General features: G+C 43.9%; 1 protein-coding gene and 1 long non-coding RNA gene across 2 annotated transcripts in view; one reads left to right on the top strand and one right to left on the bottom strand.

Moving 5' to 3' along the window:
• Positions 1-10,098: 10,098 nt before the first annotated feature.
• LOC122470965 lies at positions 10,099-12,127 on the bottom strand. The gene is made up of 2 exons (XR_006294042.1): positions 11,993-12,127; positions 10,099-10,387 (listed from the first exon to the last, which is right to left on the bottom strand). It is a non-coding gene; the product is annotated as an uncharacterized LOC122470965 (long non-coding RNA).
• Positions 12,128-12,175: 48 nt separating this feature from the next.
• Positions 12,176-15,429, top strand: part of RNF185 (ring finger protein 185) — a 36,989-nt gene continuing 33,735 nt past the window's right edge. The window contains exon 1 of the mRNA XM_043559227.1: positions 12,176-12,318. The gene's annotated coding sequence lies outside the window, so the exon portion shown is untranslated. The remainder of the gene's footprint in view (positions 12,319-15,429) is intronic.

Here is a 15,429-nt window from a genome sequence, read left to right as displayed (position 1 = left end):
GTTTCTCTCTTAATTTTTATCCCTCTCTCTGTTTTCCTTTTTGTTTCTTGGGGTCTTCTGGTTTTTCTCCTCCCTTCCTGTTCTCTTTCTCACTCATTCCCTCATTATGTCTCATGGTTTCCTCACTTATGTGTGTGTCTGTGTGTCTGTGTCTGTTTCTCTCCCCTCATTCTTCTCTCTTCCTTCCTTCTCTGTTTGTTCTCCCCCTCCACACCCTCACCCCAGGCCCAGGACCCAGGGTACCCAACCTTTTCCCAGCCATGGTCTCATCTGATGCCCACAACCCCTGGCCCTCCCTAGGGAAACAGGCAGGGTAGGGCTTCTCATCGACTATTGAGATGGATGGAGAGTCTCCAAAAGGGAAGTAACTTGCCAGGAGTCACACAGTAGATTTGGGAAAAGCCAGGTCAGACTTTCCTTGGGCTGTGGGGAGGATTTCCCGTGATCCTGGGAGACTCTCAGCTCCCCTACCACCTCCCCATCTCAGGGACTTCCTCCCCACTGCCTGGAGCCCTTGGAGCTTGCCTTCTCTACCCCACCAGGAGGGCTCTCTGCAGCTCTCTGTGCCAGGAGAATGGTGTGGGCAGTGCCTAGCTCCAGAACATTCTGCATTCATTCAAAAACAAATAGTTACTGAGTGTCCACTACTGCCAGGCACATGGGGAGCCCTGAACAGAAAGAGGAGGGAAGGGGGACAGAGCATGCTCAACTAGGGAGATGAAGAAGAACTCATCCCCTGAGGGGACAGGGTCTGGCAGCCCAGGGGAGCCAGGGCCTGAGTGTCACTTGGGTCCTCTAGGAAGCCACCACTAAGATGGAGCTAGAAGTGCAAGAGACTTATTGGAGGAAGTGCCTGTGAAAGATAAAGGGGGGAGGGAAGAAGCAGGATTGGGCAGGGAAAGCCTTCAGACTGTGTTGCAAGTTTGACATCTATGGGGAGACAGTAGAAGGGATGGAGAACTGGATAAGAGCATCACACTGAGGTGCCACTCTGAACAAACATCAGCCAGCCAACAGGGAGCTCTGATGTAAAAATTGCCCATGGAAGAGCCCTGGCTGGGCAGAAATAGGCAGGCCCTAGTGCCTGGCCGTGCCCAGTCATTGGTTGGGGGCTGTCCAGGAGGACAGTGGCATCCACTCCAATGCTGCTACAGATGCTGATGCTGCCACACCTGGGAATTTATCTACCCATTTGGCTGAGGCAGCCCCCACTACAGACCAAAAGAGGAAACTCAATGGGCAGATGGAGTCTAAAATCTGGGAGGAAGCCCAGAAAGCAGTCTTCTCTGTGGTACAGGACCATCCCTCATAAGATTTCCAGGTAGGAGTTCAGCCCCAAGAATACCTGGTATAAACTAAGCCTAGTCCTAGGTCTGAGGGAATAAATAATGAGACACACTGTATTTAAAACTAGACATCTCAATATGTAGAAAAAACACATTAGATTCAATTCAACAGCTTATTAAACTAGAGTAGAAAAGGGAGAGAGAGAGAGATGGGGAGTCAGAGGGACCATGGAAACTATTCTAATTGAACAACATTAGAAGCTGTGGTGGTTTAAAGATGGGCACAAATTCTCTGATACCCCTCCCTTAAAGTGGTGTAGACTACTTCCTCTCCCCTTCAGTGTGAACTGTACTTAGTCACATGTTTCTAATATATAAAATGTGGCGGACCTGATGTAACTTCTGAGACTAAGTCATAGAAGGCATTGTACCTCCCTTCTTGCTCTTTCTCTTGTATCACTTGTTCTGGGGAAGCCAGCTGACGTGTCATGAGGACACTCAAGCAACCCTATGAAAAGGCCTATGTGGTGAGTAACTGAGGGCTCCTGTCAACAGCCATGCAAGTGAGCCACTTGGAAGCAGACCCTTAAGGCCCAGTCAAGCCTTCAGATGAATACTGCACCACCTGGCCTCCCCTACACCCACCGCCTTTGGTAATAGCTTTATTGAGATATGATTCACATACTATACAATTCACCCATTTTAAGTATACAACTTAATGGTTTTAAGTATATCTAAAGTTGTGCAACCATCACCACGACCTAATTCATAACATTTTCATTATTCTAAAAAGAAATCCTATAACCAGTAACAGTCATTCTGCCTTCCTCCCTTCCCCTAAGTAGCCACTAATCTACTTCATGTACATCTCATATAAATGGACTCATACAATGCATGGTCTTTTGTGACTAGCTTCTTTCACTTAGCATAATGTTTTCAAGGTTCATCTGTGTTGTAGCATATATTAGAACTTCATTCCTCTTTAAGAGTGGATAATATTTCATTGTATAGATATACCACATTTTGTTTATCCATTCATTAGCTGATGGACCCTTGGGTCGTTTCCACTTTTTGGTTATTATGAATAATGCTTTCACAAACATTCGTGTAAACATTTTTGTGTGAACATGTGTTATAATTTCTCTTGGGCACATACCTAGGAGTAGAATTACTGGGTTATGTGGTAACTCTATCTGTAACCATTTGTTTGATTGTTTTATTTTTTTAAGTTTATTTATTTATTTTGAGAGGGGGGGGGCAGAGAGAGGAGAGAGAGAGAATCCCAAACAGGCTCCACACTGTCAGCACAAAGCTCAATGTGGGGCTCAAACCCACAAACCATGAGATCATGACCAAGCTGAAATCAAGAGTCAGATGCTTAACTGACTGCGCCACCCAGGCACCCCTTTGTTTATTTGTTTAAAGTTTATTTATTTATTTTGAGAGACAGAGAGAGAGAGAGAGAGAGTGAGAGTGCGTGCATGTGTGAGAGAGCATGGGAGGGGCAGAGAGAGAGAGAGAGAGAGAGAGAGAGAGAGAGAGAGAGAGAATCCCAAGCAGGCTCTGTGCTGTCAGCATGCAGCCCAATGCAGGGCTTGATCTCACAAACCGTGAGATCATGACCTGAGCCAAAATCAAGAGTCAGGCACTGAACCAACTAAGCCACTCAGGTGCCTTTACCTTTAGCCACTTGAAGAACTGCCAGACTGTTTCCAAAGTGGTTGCACCATTGGACATTCTCACCAGCAGGTTTGAGAATTTTGATTTCTCCACATCTTTGTCAATATTTGTTATTATCTATCTTATATCCATCCTGGTGGGCATCTCATTATGGGTTTTGTTTGCATTTTCCTAACAGCTGTTCATCTTTTCATGCTTACTGGTCATTTGCATATTTTCTTTGAAGAGATCTGGCAGATATCTTCACTGTAACCTTGTGAGACCCTGATCCAGAACCACTCAAATAAGCTACTCTCTAATTCCCAACTTTCAGAAATTATGTGAGATGATAAATGTTTGTTCTTTTGAGATAGTTATTACAAAGCAATACACAACTAACAGAGAAGCATTCAGGTATATGTCATGGGTGCTATGACATAGGTATATGTCATATTAGGTATATGTCATATTAATGCTATTGGAAGTCCCAGCCAATGTAATAACATAAGAAAAAGAAATACAAATTGTCAAGTTTGAAATGGAAGAAACAAAACTGTCATTGTTTGTAGAGTGATTTAGCTACCTAGAAACTGCAGATGTATCCAATTCCTCGGGTAGGGAAAGCAGTGTAATGGAATAGAAGAAGCCCAGGACAGACCCAGATTTGAGTCCTATCTTCTCCCTTACTTTCTGTGGGATATTAGGCAAGTCCTTTTGCCTCTTTGTGCCTCATTGGTAAAATGGAGATGAGAATAGTACCTACACCATGAGGATTAATATAAGTGTATATAAGGTACTTCAGTGGCTGACATACAGCAGGCTTTGATAAGTAGAAGGGGATTTGAAGGTAGGAGCCAGGCAGGATCGCAGTGTGACTAATTTAATGCCCAGTTCCCCAGGCTGCAGAATGTGGCATCCTTCCATTCTCCCAACTGACTCCAGCCTGCTGGTAGGGTCCTAAGAGGTTCAGTAGATCCTTATCTGGATTCAACCTCTGGTTCCACTTCCTTTCACTGGGCATCTTAGGGCAACTTCCTTGTCTTGGCTGAATCTCCATGATGTAATCTATTGACTGATATGCTCATGCCTACCTCTTTTTTTTTTTTTACTTCCCAGGGACTATGGTAAGGATCAGAGAATGGAAAAGGAGCTGAGGGGAAAACCTCACATTAGGCCATGAATAGCCCACATGAGTCACTCATGTGGCATGAGATCCCACCCCCAGAAATGTAGGAAAACCCAACAGGAACAAGTGGGCAAAATAGGCCCTGAGAGCTCTGTCTAGCTCAACATGGGGGCCACAGAAGGCATTGGGATATGGGACAGGATTCCACTGAGTGCAAGAATCACACCCCTCCTATTCACATGGCACTTGACCTTTATATTCTCACCAAGCCCAAGTGGTAGGGTTGATAGATGAAATAGAGATGCCCAGTTACATTTGAATTTCAGAACTCAGTGAATAATTTTTAGTGTAATTGAATGCTCCCAACATTGTAATTATTTTTGATTATCTGAAATGATAATTTAAATGGGTTTTCGGTGTTTTTATTTGCTATACCTGGTAACCCTACCCAGCAGTGAGGAAAGACAAGCAGGGCAGCAACTCTTTGCCTCACTTCACAGAGGAGGTACAGGGTAGAGATTGGACTTGCCCAAAGCTCTGTTGCTTATTCACCTTTTCATTCTATACAGGGCTCTTTGGCTGAGGTTGAAACCTGGGTTGTTTGTTGGCTATAACTCAGAGACCTTAGCTCACACCCCCTCCTTCCCTTTTGGGGTTAGATTGGCCCTTGGGGCCCTTGAGGGGCTCTGTGAGTCTAACTCACTCAACAAGATTAAGAGGGTGGGTGGGGAGCATAATGGAAAGATCATGAGGGTAGGAGGAGATCTGACTGCAGAATTCAGGTGCTGGCAGACTAAATAATAAATCTCCCATTTCTACACCCAATGACTCAAGTTCTCAAGCACAGTTCTATCTGTGAATTTGCCCCAGGTCAACAGCAGATGGGAATTAGAGCTAGAACCAGACTTTGAGCCTCTGGATCCCCAGCACTCTTCCTGTTGCTCTGGGGTCTGGACAAGAGGTCCCAGGGAGGAGCCCTCTTATGCCCATACCAGGGCATGGGAGCAGGAAGGCCTGTGGGACAGCACAGTAGGCCTTTCCGGAACCCACAGTATTTCGTTGAGCCTCTGCTGCCATCTAGTGGGCACCCAAAACCAACACCTCTTAGAGAAACTGAACAAGGAAGGCTGTCTTCACAAGTTTCTGGTCCCTTTTTGCACCTGCCTGTTCCTTCTTATCTGGGCTCTACCTCTGACTTGCTATGGAACCCTGACAAGCCCTTTGTCTCTCTGGATCTCAGTTTTCTCTTTTAGAATAAGGGTTATCCAAATTGCAGCTGGCCTGATCTTTCTAAAGCACAGGCCTAGCCAGGTTTGTCCCCTGACCCACCCTGAACTTCAGGTCAAAGTCTGTCATACCCTGCAGGATCTGAGCCTGGCTGACCTACAAGGTCCCCACTTCTCTGCTCCAGCGACACAGAGCTACCTTCATCTCCTCAATCACCAGTCCCTCTCAGGGTCCTTGTACATGCTATTCCCTCTGCCCCAAACACTCTCCTTCACCTGGCTTTTTCCTACTCATCCTTCAAGTGTCAATTTAATTACTCCCTCCAGGAAGCCCCCTCTTCCTTGACGCCCCCAACCCAGGATGGGCAAGTGTACTTTAGGTCCCCACTAAAGAATAATTCAGGTTTCAAAGAAGATATCACCCTGGAAGAGGTCAAATGGCAGTCCACTCAGTCCATGTGGGGAACCATGGGCTCAGGGTTAAAACTGACCTGATTTCCTATCTCATTCTGCCTCAGTTGGTCAGTGTGAACGTCAGCTCCACCTCTCTGAGTCCCTTTTTCACAGATGAATAAATCAGACTCTGTCTATACCAGTGATGAAAAATATAACACTAATGTGAGCCAAAAAAGTAATTTGGAATTTTCTAGCTCCGGTTTAAAAAGTGAAAGAAACAAGGGAAATGAATTTTAATGACATATTTTCACATAATCCCTGTGTAAAATATTTCAACATGTAATCGATATTTTAAAATTATTAATGATCTATTTTACTTTATTTTTTTATACTAAGTCTTTGAAGTCTGGTATTTCAACTTACTGTGTGTCTCAGTTTGGATTCCACACTTCAAGCTCTCAGTAGCTACATGAGGCTAAAAGCCACTGTATTGGACAGCACAGCTCTGTATCTTGATCTGTGTGGCTGTTACATATGTGTACATATGTAAAAATTTGTGGAGCTGAACACTTAAGACTTTGACCTTTTTGTATGCAAATTATATCTAGTCTTGAGGGAGAAAAAGAGTAATTCCAGGTGTCTAGCAGGAACACGGATGGACAAAGGGTGGAACAATTTCCTGGAATGGGACAGGTTGAATGTGAACCGAGGGGGTGCTGGGTGAGAAAAAGCTGAGTGTGAGGATCTTTGCTCCTTTAGGTCTTTGTTGCCCCCAGACCCTAATAAAGTTTCCAGGGTCACCTAACCAGAAGCTGTCCAGGTGGCAGAGAACAAGTGGCCTTGGTGCCTGGGACTTGTCCCCAAGACTTGAGAGGGGGTCACAGTGCCATTCAAACTTCTTTCCTGGACTCCACAGTCCTAGGCTCTGCCTATTCTCATGTTGGGGCCATGGGCATCTCCTCTACCTAGGATTGCTAGATTAGCAAAAAATAAAAGTCACCAACTTAAACCTGAATTACAATAAACAAAAAATAATTTTTTAATTTTTTAATGTTTATTTATTTTTGAGAGAGAGAGAGAGGGACAGAGTATGAGCAGGGGAGGGGCAAAGAGAGGGAGACACAGAATCTGAAGCAGGACCCAGGCTCTGCACTGTCAGCACAGAGCCTGACGTGGGGCTTGAACTCACCAATGGTGAGATTATGACCTGAGCCAAAGTCAGATGCTTAATGGACTGAGCCACCCAGACACCCTACAACAAATAATTTTTTAGTATAATTATGTCTCAGATGTTTGTTTGTATGAAATTCAGATTTAACTGGGTGTTGTCTGTTCTACTTGGCAACCTGACTTCTAGCTCGTCCTCCAGGACTCTGATGCACGGAATCTAGCTCTACTTCCTTGTGTGATGTTGGCCACATTTCTTTATCACTTTGACCTTCAGCTTTCTCTTCTGTAAAATAGTCAACAATTCTTTCCTTAAAGACCTGTTGAGAAGATTCACTGAGAAAATTTTTTAAGAAGGATCTCCCAAAGGTAACTGGGTGGCTCAGTCAGTTAAGCGTCCAACTCGTGGTTTCAACTCAGGTCAGGATCTCAGGGTTTGTGAGATCAAGCCTCACCTTGGGCTCTGCGCTGACAGATCAGAGCCGGCTTGGGATTCTCTATCCCTCTCTCTCAAAATAAATAAACATTAAAAAAAATTTTCCAGGGCAACTGGGTGGCTCAGTTGGTTAAGTATCCAACTTTGGCTGAGGTCACAATCTCACAGTTCATGTATTCAAGCCCCGCATCCAGCTCTGTGCTGACAGCTCAGAGCCTGGACCTGCTTCAAATTCTGTGTCTCCCTCTCTCTGTGCCCCTCCCCCACTCATCCTCTGTCTCTCTGTCTCTCTCTCTCAAAAAGAAATAAACATTAAAAAAAATTTTTTTTTAATTTTCCAACAATAACAAAAAGAAGGATCTCTCCATAATGCCTAGCACACATTAGGCCTGGCACATATTATTAGGCCCTGAGTAAACATTCAACCCTTCCTTCTTGGGCTTCCAGAGGTGCAGGGCAGAGATGGGCTGCCCAGTGAATGCCCTATCTCCTTCCCTACATTGTCCAGGGATTGGACCCCATGATTTCTTAGTGCCTTCCAGATTTTCCTCTTCTTTATTGGTTTTTCCATTCCTTGGTTTTCTAGAGATTTGTCCACACTTCATCTATGCTGGGAACATCCCAGAATCCTCTGGGAAGAGCCTATCACCCAGGAATAAGGTCTTCTTGATCCAGCTCCCAGTAGATTCCAGAATATGGCCCTGATACCACCTAGTGGCCATGTCCCTAAACAAATAATATTATTCAGACCCCAACTTAGCAACCCAGACTTGTTCACTCTGCCCTCAGCCAGCAGGGTCACCATATGGGCAGAGACCTATGCCAGGCCCCAGCAGGAGGCAGAAGAACTTGACCCTGAGCTGTCCCAGAGGACAAGGCTTGAATGTAGGGGGGCAGTGAGCTTCATCCTAACCTTAGGACCCAAGCTCAGAGAATGAAAGGAGCCTAAGGCCAAGGGGTTTGGTAACGTGCCTGAAGGCCATGCAGCAAGATTTGCACATTTGCCTCAGGTTGGGTAACAAATGAGGCCATGTTCCTAACCGGCCAACCTTCTCTGTGGAAGGATTGAGTTCAGTAGGATTAGGGGACACTTTATCTGGCATATTCACCCTTCTGTCTACAGACATGGTCTTCCTCTCTGAGCTTCCTATACCCATGAGGGGAGACTGACCCCAACCTGGGATGAGGGTGGGTGATGTGCCATGCCCAGGGAACATTCTTTCCTATGTCATGTGAGGAGACTGGAGGAAAAAGTGATGCTACCTTAACAGAACTGGGCTGGTTCCTAGGATCCTGAAATTTTCTCTCCCTGCACTGAACAGAAGAAAAAACAGGCTCAGAGAAGAGCAAGGACCTATGAGCCTCAACAGATCAAATAAGCCAGAAGGTACCAGACTCTTGGCCTCTCCTCACCTGGCAGATATACACCTGAGGCCTCAAGTCCTTAATCACAGCTTTCTCCCACCTAATTACTTTTATTTTCCCACCATTCAACCTTCCTGGCCCCCAAACTCCTTGACTGAGGTTCCTGATCCCTCTGAGACTCTACACTGGCCTCCTATTTGTCTTATACTCCTAATCTCCACCTCTCCCCCTTGTACTCTGGAGAAGATCTGAATGCCTCTGCATGGATTACCATCCCCCCCGCCCCACCTTTTTCTTCCTTTCCAGCCCACCCCTCCTTCCATCCCTTCACAGACCCTACTCTCTGGCCCTGGGTGGTAAGGCAGCATTTCAACAGGAGCAGGTTTTGTAGGCAGAGTCTAATCTTGAGCTTGAGTCTTACCAGTTGTATGGCATTGGGTATATTGCTTAACTTCTCTGGGCCTCTAGCTCCTCATATATAGTATTACTTCACAATTTGAAGGTGAGGATTAAATTGCACAAAACCCTTAGCATAATGTGTAGCACATCAATAAACATTCAACAAATATTAGCTGCTAGTATTAGTATTAATATTAGTATTAGTATTAGAAGGGTAAGGGGAGAGGAGGGGACGGGGCAGGAGAAATGTTAGAGCTATTAAAATGAGAACCGTTGGGATCCTCAGAGCAAGCAGAGGAAGAAATCAGAACATTTCTATTTATTTTATTCTTTCCCACTGAATATTTTTTATTCAGCATAATTTGTTGTAAGCATTAAATAATATGAAATCCAGGCTGGGTCCTAGCAGGATAAATGCAAACATCACCAACAGTGCTTTTATGGTCCATAAGTGCCTTAGTGTGCTAAAATAGAGAAGATATTACTCGATATATTTTTGAAGCTGAAGTGTTTCTAAGTTTGGTAGCTCCAACTCTGTTATTTCTTGGGAACATCTTTAATAACAAGAGCATGAAGAAATAAACAGTGCTGGTCCCCTAACATTAAAGTTTCAGGAATGTGGTTATTGCTTTCAAGAAGAGACCATGAGGATGACCTGATTTCTGACAAAGGAAAAGTTGAACTCTTGCCTTTAAGTCTGCCTGATGAGCCCAACAAATACAGCAAAGGAGAATATAATCAATGAGTTTGTCTTAACTGAAGCTAATGCTTCAATGTCTTTTTCATAATGATGGTACTTGGTGACTTTTTCAAAGGAGATAGCTCAAGCAGGAATTTTTAAAAGTATACTGAGAGCTTATTCAGTGCTAAGCCTGTTCTATATCCTCACAACAACCATTTGCGGTAGAAACAAATTTCTACGTTAAAAAGATGAGGAAATGGAGGCTTCTGTAAGTGAAACTGCTGGTCTATAGTCACATAGCTAGTAAGCATGGGGACTTTAAATGCCCTCCAATCAAAGACCACCAAGAACACACGTGTGGTTGGACAAGCTAGGTTTATTACTTGTTACAGCAAAGCAGGGGATGTGAATCAGGAGGAATGATGGGACATCTCAGTACCAGAGTGTTAGAAAGGACATTTAGGATTTGAGCTTGTGTTAAATACTTTGGGGGCAGGGAGTATGTTTAACAGGAGAACACCAAGACCTACCTGTGAGTGCCAGGCCAGCTCCTAGATATCAGAGATTGCTTTTCTTTTTCTCAGAGCCCGAACTCAGATCCAGGTTTGTGTGACTGGAAACATCTCCTGTGTTTCCACAGGAAACCTGAAAAGAAGACTAGCAGATGAGGAATTTCATCTATGCACTTATTTCATCTACTACCTTCACCACCTACTCAGACTCAACCTCTAATACAGTCCCTGGGATCATTGTAGGCAGTTAATAAATGTTTGCTGAATTAATGAAACAATGAACATGTCAAGAATTCCAGAGAACAACTGCCTAGGAGCAAATCACATCTCCACCACTTATCAGTATGTGATTTGGAAATTTTTAATTAAATGATAAAATTGTGTAAACTTTAAAAAGTTTTTCTTTACCCTTTTGTAAAATGGAGATAATCATCAAAATCATTCAAAGGACTGCTCTGAGGGTCAAATGAACTGTTGTGTGGAGTGTGCTTACTTCAGCTCAGCAAATGTTAGCTATTGTTATTTTCAGGATAAGTACTCCATTAGCTTTGTGATCATGTTTGATATTCTTCCCACTAGGCATTAAAGCAAAGATCTTGTCTCTTACTATATCACCAGTGCCTAGCACATACACAAATGTTTGATAAATAAATAAGTAAATTGGCTAAAACACAGGAACTGCCTCCATTTGGAGGATAAATTTTAATTTTTGTATCATTGTAAAAAGAACGTAAGGAACTCCCATGTACCCTTTACCTAGATTCACTACTTGTTTATATTTGCTTTATTTGCTTAATCATCCCCCCCCAAATACACACACACACACACACACACACACACACACACACACGTTTCTCTGAATAATTTGAAATTAAGTTGGAGACAGTGTGCCCTTTTATCCCTAAATACTTCAGTGAATATTTCCTAAGAACAAGGACATTCTCTTAACTACAATACAGTAATCAAATTTAGAAAATTTAATGTTGATACAATATGCATTAAGAGCTAGTCCACATCCATATTCAAATTTGTCACTTGTCCCAGTATTGTACATTACACCTATTCTGCTTCTTGTTTTCCCAGTCCAGAATCCAATCACATACTACATCTTGTTGTCATGTCTCTTCAATCTTTTTCAAACCAGGATAGTTCCTCAGCCTTTCTCTGCCTTTCATAATACTGACAGTTATTTTGTAGAGTGCCCTCGATTTGGGTTTATGTCATGCTTCCTCATGAGATTTGGGTTATGCATTTTTGACAGAAATATCACAGAAGAGATGTTGTGTCTTTCTCAGTGCATCTCATTGGGAGACACAAGATCATTACTTGACCTATAATTGGTAATGTTAACTTTGATCATTTTTGATTCACTTGTTTTTCGAGGTTATACCTCTGTAAAATTACCATTTTCCTTTTGTAGTCAATAAGTAATTTACGAGAGACACTTTTACTGTGTAAATAATTCGTCTTCTATTTTTATCATTCATAATTGATTTTCTAACTACATCTTTAAAAAAAGGAATTTTTCCTTCTCCCTATTTATTTATTTACTTCCTTATTTATATCAGTAAAGATTCATGGGTTACCATTTTATTCAATTAGTTATACTCTGTCACTAACATGTTACTTTGATGCTCAAACAGCCAGTTTGTGTGTGAAGGAGCCAGTGGTAGCTCCTTCAAGTTAGCTCCCGTGCCCTTTGACATGCTCCCATCATTCTGATGCCCATTATCCTTACATTCTGGTGTAACAAGATGTTTCAAGCTTATCTGGTACTTTCCCTGCCCGGACTCAGGTTCTTTGAAAGGCGGCCGGTCTCTGTTTCTCCGCTTCCTGCCCTCAGGCGGAACCTTAGAGCCGACTGGGGCGGAGAACAGCGCTGCGGACCAACCTCTTCCGGTTGTAGCCGGAAGTCCCTCGGAGAGGGGCGGCCCTGTGTCAGGTGACCGGAGTCCGCGTAGGAGGGAATTGCAGATTTTATCCGACAGCCTGAAGGGAACGACTGGCTGGGCGGACGACGGATGGATACGCTGGGGTGTCCTCAGAGGCATTAATTGAATAGAGGTAGGTACCTGATGGGCTAGGGTGGCAGTGTACGGGCCGTCGAGGTTGAGAGACGCGGGCAGGGTTTCTGCCTTTACCGGGCCCACGGGTTGAGACACCTGCCCGAGCAGCGCAGAGACAACAACCTCGGCTCTGCCCCGCGCCCTCCGCCCCAGAAGAGAGCTCGAGCTGGCGTTGTGTTCTACCGTCATGTGATTACAGTTTGGGAAACTGAGGCCACGAGAAGGGAAATGGCTCCCACAAGCTCTCCTTTCCAGGCAGGGACTTATTCTAACTCTTTGGCTCTGGCCTGAGGCCGCCTCTCTCAGATGGATGTGCTTGTAATGATTTTACATCGAGTGGAGAGGCCAAGGCCGGGAATCGTGGGGGACAGAGTTGGGCTTGGCAGTAAGGGAGCCGATTAGAGACTTAACCACTTTAATTGTGCGCTATGGACCCAATCCATTCCCTTTATTGGGCCTCAGTTTCCTCATTTTTTTTAATGTTTATTCATTTTTTAAAGACAGAGACAGAGCACAAGCAGAGGTGGGGTGGAGAGAGAGGGGGACACAGAATCTGAAGCAGGCTCCAGGCTCTGAGCTGTCAGCACAGAGCCCGACGCGGGGCTCGAACTCAGGAACTGCAAGAGATCATGATCTGAGTCAGACACTCAACCAGCTGAGCCACCCAGGCGCCCCTCAGTTTCCTCATTTGTAAAACAGGGCAGTGTTTGTCAAAATATGGTTCTTACACTGCTTTGAAATGCCCTGGGAACATGCTTTACAATGCAGGTTACCTGCATTCAGACTCTGAATGCATTCCTCTGCATTCACACTCAGATAAGACCTCTGAATTAGAATCTGGGTTGGAACCTGGGAAACTGCGTTTTAAACGTACACCTCAGGAGTTCTGTACATACTGATGTTTGAAGCCCACTGATTTTAAGTGCTTTCCTGCTGTGGGAACTAGTTATCCATTCTTTGGTTTGAAGCAGCTGGAGCTGGTTCCGGATCTTTGAAAGATGGGATGTTTAGCCCAGAAAAGAGAGCAGTGGAAGGAAACTGTCTTTAACGGGGGGGGGGGGGGGGGGGGGGGGGGGGGGGGGGGGGGGGGGGGGGGGGCAGGGAATTGTTATGGTTAAGAGCGCTTCCACTTTTATCTTTGGGGTTGAAAGAGGCAGACTAGGACCAATAAGTGGATTCTACAGGAAGAGAAGGTTTTGACTTCATAGAAGAACTTAATGCTGGTCAGAGATGACCAGCAATGGAATGGATTGCCTTCAAAAGTAATGAACTCCCTGTTGAAGGAGGTATATAGGTATTAGATGGCAGTCTTTTGCAATTTGAAATGTGTGATTCTGAGTAACTATTTTGAATCTTTCTGGTGCTGATTGACTTATTTTTTCTGGCCTCTCTTCTTGACACCTCCATCCCCACCAGCCTACATTTTCTAGAAGGCCAGTGGATTTGAATTAATGCAGTCTGTTCCTGGTTGTCCTGTGCACTATCCTTCTTTTCAAGGACTTTGGAATGGCCCATTATTGTTGAATAACTAAGGAGATTCCCCACCCTATTGGTTTGTAGCTTATGTTCTTAGAATAACTTGGAAATGCTGCTAAAGACTTTGTGTTTGATCAGTAGAAACCAGTGAACTCTTTGAAGATCATGGAATTGAGGACCCTTGATCAGAAGGGCCCCTCAGGGTTGTTCAGGCCAGCCTTTCCTCCCTGGGATGTAAATCCCTCTTTAATCCTCTCTCCAGCAATGTGTTGTATAGCTGTTGTGTCTAATGAGAGAATTTTTGCAATCTGTCAGCCAACTTTTCATCCAGCATTTAAAACCAGTCCTCTTAGGGACATGACTTGCCAGTTCATCCTCACTAACATAAACTACAGATAATGCTCCTAGCATATCTTTCAGCTTTCTAATCAAATGTCAAAGTACCTATTCTGTGGATAGGAAAACTCCAAGCAGATAACTTTTTCAAAACCTGTAGGAATGCTTACATTGCCCTGTGGAACAAAGATTCCATATTATGACCCAATTCTGCTCACATCCTTTCCACCCCCCAAAATAGTTTGGGTTTGAGCCAAGACTTCCTGCTTGTGTTCACCTTCCTGCTTTGCTTGTGTTTCCTAGGATTAAACAAAAAGGATGTGAATGCTTTTTCAGATATTATCCAGGTGGTGGGTAAAATGATTGTAATTTGGTGATGTCTTTAACACTTCTTAATCTGAACATTTCCTTTTCAAAAAGCACCTAAATTGGCATTTCCAAGGTGTGTTCTTCAGGCCACTAGTCTTAAGACATGCCTCTGAAAAAAAGTGTTCTATAGTAAAAATAAATTTGGAAAATGCTGTATATCATTATCTTTTCTTGGAACTTCTCAGTGTATAGTACCACATTAAAGGCACTGAGATATCCTGTAATAAAGAAACATGTCTAATCTTGTTTAATGTACTGTCACAAAACTTAATTGATGTAAAGCACTTTTTTTTACTGTTTATTTATTTTTGAGAGAGCGCACGCCCAGGAGGAGCAGAGAGAGAGGGAGACAGAGAATCTAAAGCAGGCTTCTTGCTGTCAGCACAAACCCTCGAACCCATGAACTGTGAAATCATGACCTGAGCCAAAGTCAGATGCTCAACTGACTGAGTCACTCAGGCACCCCTAAAACACTGGTTTTTTTTTTTAATTGAAGCACACATTGGCAAATACTTTTTTTTTTTAAGTTTATTTAAGTAATCTCTACACCCAACATGGGGCTTGAACTCTTGACCCCAAGATCAAGAGTTTCATGCTCTTCCGAGTGAGCCAGCCAGGTGCCCCTAACTTTGGCAAATTCTGACCTAGAGAGTCTGCGTTTTATGGCCTATGGGCCAAATCTTGCTCCATTGTCTGTTTTTGGATGGCATGTGAGGTAGGGATGAAGTTTATATTTTTAAATGGTGGAGAATAAATCCAAAGAAGAATGATATTTTCAGGGCACCTGGGTGGCTGAACTGATCAAGTGTCTGACTTTGGCTCAGGTCATGGTCTCCCAGTTCGTGAGTTCGAGTCCCACTCAAGGCTGTCTGCTATCAGAGTGGAACCCACTTCTGATTCTCTGTCTCCCCCTCTCTGCCCCTCCCCC

The sequence above is a fragment of the Prionailurus bengalensis genome, chromosome D3 (genome assembly GCF_016509475.1).
Source record: "Prionailurus bengalensis isolate Pbe53 chromosome D3, Fcat_Pben_1.1_paternal_pri, whole genome shotgun sequence".
In the NCBI taxonomy this organism is placed as follows: Eukaryota; Metazoa; Chordata; class Mammalia; order Carnivora; family Felidae; genus Prionailurus; species Prionailurus bengalensis.
The sequence above is the reverse complement of the archived record's forward strand: the minus strand, read 5'-3'. Positions and strand labels throughout refer to the sequence as shown.